Source organism: Nothoprocta perdicaria, unplaced genomic scaffold, assembly GCF_003342845.1.
Source record: "Nothoprocta perdicaria isolate Ctin4 unplaced genomic scaffold, notPer1 scaffold_44, whole genome shotgun sequence".
NCBI lineage: Eukaryota > Metazoa > Chordata > Aves > Tinamiformes > Tinamidae > Nothoprocta > Nothoprocta perdicaria.
This window is the reverse complement of record NW_020455688.1, coordinates 4,680,252-4,686,076: the sequence shown is the minus strand read 5'-3', so window position 1 is coordinate 4,686,076 and position 5,825 is coordinate 4,680,252. Positions and strand designations below refer to the sequence as shown.

The 5,825-nt window shown below is 39.5% G+C and overlaps 1 non-coding gene across 1 annotated transcript; it reads right to left on the bottom strand.

Annotated features, from left to right (window-relative positions):
- Nucleotides 1–5,040: 5,040 nt before the first annotated feature.
- On the bottom strand, nt 5,041–5,112 carry TRNAD-GUC. The gene has a single exon. It is a non-coding gene; the product is annotated as a tRNA-Asp (tRNA).
- Nucleotides 5,113–5,825: the final 713 nt, after the last annotated feature.

Here is a 5,825-nt window from a genome sequence, read left to right as displayed (position 1 = left end):
GAACCTTTTTTGTATCGTTAGCTTATGTGGGGTTAGTCTTTGTATGGCCACTGTTTCGATTTACAGTTAGAGTAAATCCTCAAATGTTATTTAAAATCCTTCCCTCCATCTCCTCTTATAAGCTCAGCAGATAAACACTTCAGCCTGGTTCTTCTGATAAATGAGAAATATGACATTTTATTCAAAAGCGGAAAAAAAAAGAAATTTGCGGAGTGTATTGCCACTTCATCTGTGTGTGAGGATTAATAATTCAATACTAGCCTTTCTTAGATAGCTGAGTGAGATGTCACCTTCTGAACGGGAGCAGCCTGCCCTCRCAGAGCCTTCCTTGTGGTACAGGGAGTTTCCCCTCCCACTTCAGCATACATCTTGGCTGAATTTAGCCTGGGAACAAACAACCTAGGAACAGGCTGTAGTTCTTAAATGTTAATTTTGCCTCATATGCCACGAGTAAGATTTATTTTATAGCTTGAAATGTTAATATACATTCAGTCCTCTAGGGTCACAGCTTCTCCAGTTCTCCCTGCTGTAAAACAAAAGCATCTTCACTGACTCCTTTACCATTTTATCTAGTTTGTAATCAGAGTTCAGAAAAAAAAAAGGCTCTTATTTTCAGCCTGACTGGAAAGTTCCCAGTGAACTCCCTTTTCAAAGAACAAGGTTCTAGTTTTGATTTTCATTCTCTTCCCAGTTAAAAGAGTATGCTTTAAAAAAAAAGAAAAAGAAAAAAAAGAAAAGTTTTGCAGCTATTATTGAATTACTAAATTATTTCATATATATATATATATATATATTGAGGAGCTGGATATCAGGGAAATGATTATTTCACTATTTCTCTGAGGAAAGTTGGCTTATGAAGCAAGCTGGAGCATACTTTGACTAGGAGAGACTTCAGAAGTGATAGGATAAAGCCAGAATAGGGCTATTAAAAGAAAATGATGCATAAAAGCCCTACAGTATTTTTTTCAGGAAAGAATACTTAAAAGCAAATTATAATTTTCTCCTTCCTGACATGCCTAAAATCCAACTGCATGAAGAATTTTCAAAAATCTGAAAAAGTGAAAAATCGGAGATTTAGCTACGATCTTAGACTATAGAGCTTTATTTAGTGAGACTACATATTGTTCAGATATTGTAGCAACTGGCAACAGTACAAAATACGCAAATAGCCACGTAGTGTTCTTACAGTCAGAGTGCTTATTGGTTGTGTTCAGGTTCTACATGACCTTTTCTCAGTGCCAATGATATTGATTTTAATCCTATTAGATGTTTCTGTTGTGCTGCAGTGGTAATAGGTCATCGCTGAACTGTAAGAACTGTTGGTGTGGGAGAAAGGTTTCTTGTCTGTTTTGGTTATAGTTATTATAAATAAATGGGGAGTGATTGTGTTCAAATCAGATTTAGGTTTCAATAAGCATGTAAAGTTTTGACTTAGGGGTCTGACAGGAACATAAGTTCAGTTTTGACAATGCCCAAATTGGCTGTTTTCTTTGTAAGATCTTTCCTTTCCTAAACTGATAAAATTTTGCTGTCATTAATTTATTAACTAATTAATTAACCTTAATTAATGAMTTATTTAATGACTTAATTAAGTAATGTCTTAATTAAGTCATTAAGTTATTTTTGAGTCTAACATAGGACTAGAAAAGCTGGATTTTACTTTTGACTTGTCTGAAGTGAGATTCCCTAGGAGTAAGTAGAAATTTGAATATATGCTTCTCACAATACTGGAAATTAAAAGATCAGGGTTTTTTGGGGGGGAGTGAAACTTCCTTTACATTGTGACCTTTAGTGGACTTTTTGTCCATTTCTAGCTTCTTCTTAGGCCATATGGGTCTTTTTGGTGCCCATTATCCTCCAATGCATTTGCTTCCTTTTTTCAATGATCTAAAATATGGATTAGATTTCCATTCATATGTTAATGTACCAGTTTCTATGAAGATCTCTTCTAATCTCTCATCCATTTCTGTCCTTTTCCTGAGAAAAGAAATGCCTGACTAGTCAAATGCATGTTAAAATACAATACTAATAAAAATGAACTATTGAACTGAACTATGCAGCTTACATTGTCATTGTCTCTTCTTTTTCCTTTGCAGCAATCTTTCCTGACTTCACACAGCCCAGCTAGCAGATAACCTCAGAAGTACTAGAGCTCACTCTGTCTACAAGAGAGAAGTTTGTAAGAACACAAATGCATAAGCCAACTTGTTCACAAAAAAACAAGACTGATTAGGCTCTCCTTTCTGAAAATTGGAATAACAGCATAACTTTATTCAAATGAAAAAAAATGTATATTATATGGCTACATCCAGGACCTAAAGACTAATGTTTTTTAGAACGTTCTAATATGTGGCAGAATGATGGTATTACTCTAACACTCCTTTTCCCCCTAACTTTGCCCAAGATCCAACTTATCCTTTCACATGCAACTGCTATGCAAGTATGACATGAGTCAATCATCTTATCCCCTAAATAGAGGACAGCCCAGAAGCCTGTTGAGCTCTCCTGCATGGCAGCAGGCTGCATGCCAGAATCTGTTGAGTAGGGACAGTTCTCAAGATTACTTCTTGAGAATGGAAGATTCCTTACCTTCAACAGATCCTTGGGAAGTGATTAATAGAATGCTGAAACCATGCAAACTTTCCTAAATTGCATCTGTTTGTGCATGTAATTCATTAGACATAAATGGTTGGCCAAGTCTGGAACTAAGATTGGATATCCAGCCACATCCAAACTCCTCTGAGAAGGAGTCTGGAAAGCAACTTGTGACTCAACAGGGAAATCCCTTGATGATTTCTGCCCTCTGTGCAGTAACCCTTGCCATCAAATTTTGTTAAACCACTGTTTTATTTACAATTGATCTCAATAAAACCTATTGCTGCTTCTCCCTTATGAGCTAAGTGCGCCAGTCCCAGCAACAGACAAGTATAAAAATAATCACTAATCATGAGCATCCTCTTTTAAGTAAACCATGCTTCTTGAGAACTTTGAAGGGGAGGATAACCTGAATATTTTGCAAACTCTTTTGTTTCCATGAATGAAAAGGTGATGCAGAGCAATAATCTCAAGAAATACTACTGGATAGCTTATTGGGATCAAACCTCTGTAATGGCCACTAAACAGAAGGTAATTTCACTAGTATCCTTGTTATTATGTCAGAATGATGCTGTATTTCTATATACATCAGCTGTCCATGCTTTGATAGTCAGGCACTTTACAGAATGTTTGAGGTTGGAAGGGACCCCTGGGGATCATCTAGTCCAGCTCTCCTCCTCTAGCAGGTTCATCTAAAGAACATTTTCCAGTACTGTGTCCAGACAACTTCTGAGTATCATCAAGCAGGAGACTTCACAACCTCTCTGGGCAACCTGAGCCAGTTTTCTCCTAGCCTCATAGTAAAGAAGATTTTCCTTTGTGTTCAGACAAAACTGCTTGTGTTTCAGTTTGTGTCCACTGCCTCCTGTCCTCTTGCTGGCTACTACTGAGAAGTGTACGGCCGCATCCTCTTGACACCCTGTCTTCACATACTTATATGCATTGATGAGATCTCCCATCAGCCGTCTCTTCTTCAGACTGAACAGTCTCAGTGCTCTCAGACTCTCCTTGTTTAAGAGAAGCTCCAGACCCTTCATCATCTTAGTAGCCTGGACTTGCTCCAGTAGCTCCATGTCCTTCTTGTACTGGTGAGCTCTGAGCTGGATGCTGTACTCCAGATGCAACCTCAGCATGGCTGAGTAGAAGCACTTCCCTTTGTTGAGGTTCATGAGGTTCTTCTCTGCTCTCCTCTCCAGTCTGTTAAGTGTAGCAGGCATTCCTTCCAGTTTTGCATCACCAGCAAATTTGCTGGGTGTGCACTCTGTCCCTTCATCCAGGTCACCCATGAATGAGTTGAACAATAGTGATCCCAGTATTGACTTCTGGGGAGCACTGCTCTCTACAGGCTTCCAACTAGGCTTTGCATCACTGAGCACAACCCTCAGAACAGCATTTCTTTGTCAGTCCACCTCATTTGTCTATCCAACACTTCCTGGGCTTGCCTTTGAGGATGTTATGGGAAGCCAATAAAGACCCTTGCTGAAGACAAGGTAGAAAACATCCACTGCTCTCCCCTCTTCTATTCAGTTAGTCATTCCATTGTAGAAGACTATCAGGTTGTTTAAACACAGCTTCCTCTTGGTGAATCCATGCTCACTACTCATAATCACCTTCCTATCCTTCATATGCCCAGAGATGGCATCCAGAATGAGCTGTCCGTCACTTTTCCAGGCACTGATGTCAGGCTGTCTGGCCTGTAGTTACCTGTCTGGCCTGTAGTTACCCTTTCTGAAGACTGKAATGGCATTAGCTTTCTTCCAGTCCTCAGGTACCTCTCYTGTTTTTCATGTCTTTTCAAAGATTATTGAGAGTAGCCCATCAGTGTATCCCATGAATGTATCCCATCAATGACAATAGACTTGTGGAGACAATAGACTCGTCCAGTTTGTATAAATGATCTCTAACCCAATTCTCCTCAACCAAAGTCCTCCTTTCTCCATGGTCTCCGGGCTCTAGAGATTCCTGAGGGCTGGTCTTAGCAGTAAAGACTGAAGCAAAGAAAGCGTTCGGTATCTCTGCCTTCTCTGTGTCATTCATCAGGATGAGCCCTGCCCCATTCAGTAGCAGGCCCACATTCTCCCTAGTCTTGCTTTTGCTGCTGATGCATTATGCAAAGAAGCCCTTCTTGCTGTCYTTGAAATCCTTGACAGATTCACTTCCAAATAAGTCTTGGCTTTGCCCTCACAGAGTCAGGTCCCTGCACACTCGCACACCATTTCCTAATGCCTGTCCTTCCTTCCGTCCTGCACTTCCTTATCCTGCTTTCCCAGGAGCAGGGTCCTTGTTGATCCATGCAGGTAGATCTCCTGTCCCCTTTGCTCAGCTTCCTGTTCATTGGGATGCACTTCTCTTGAGCTTAGATCCTTGAAATCCACCTCACCTGGATCCCTCTTCCTTCTTCAGCCCTATCCCATAGGATTCTTTTAAAAAAGCTTGCAGAGACATCTCCCCGTCGGGGAATCGAACCCCGGTCTCCCGCGTGACRGGCGGGGATACTCACCACTATACTAACGAGGAGCTGGTGYCTTATCACTCCTTTAAGATTGGCAGGCATAAAAGCATCTCATTTCTAAGAYGAAAACATGGTGAGGCAGAAATACCCATAKATAAAATACAGAATTTAACAAACACAAGAGGGAGTGATCAAATTCCATCCTATGCTTTCAACTTTAACGTGAAGCCTAAACACTCAGAGGCATTTTTACTATATCTTCTCTAAATCCCTTCAAGAGTATTCACCRAGCTGATACTTCAAAATGAAAGTTTCATTGTTGCAGTGCCACTCTCCCTTTACTTAGAGTTAAGTGCTTGACAAAATACTGGCTGTTATTTATGACATGCAGAAAATGCTGCATTATAACCTTGAAATAAAAGGGTCAGGTGAAAGAAAAGCTGTAATTTTATCTATTAAATATATGTATTTKAAAGACCCAAATAAAAGCAAAATAATCCATTATGACAAATCTGGCTTTACTTCCTTTGATATTTTTCTCCCTTTTTCCCACTCTCCATCTGAAGGTAGTAAGTTGGAAAGAAAATGAAAGAATACTGGTGTGTTGAAACAGTAATCTTATTAAGTTTTGTCGAAATCAGAGCTCATTTTTTCTTAAGAATCCAAGGTGCCATTCATCTGAATTAATCAAGTCACATACAAAATATGGTTCACATTTTGAAAAGGGCTTTTTTTCCCCATGAGATACAGCTTAAGAATTGACAATTGAAAGTAGACA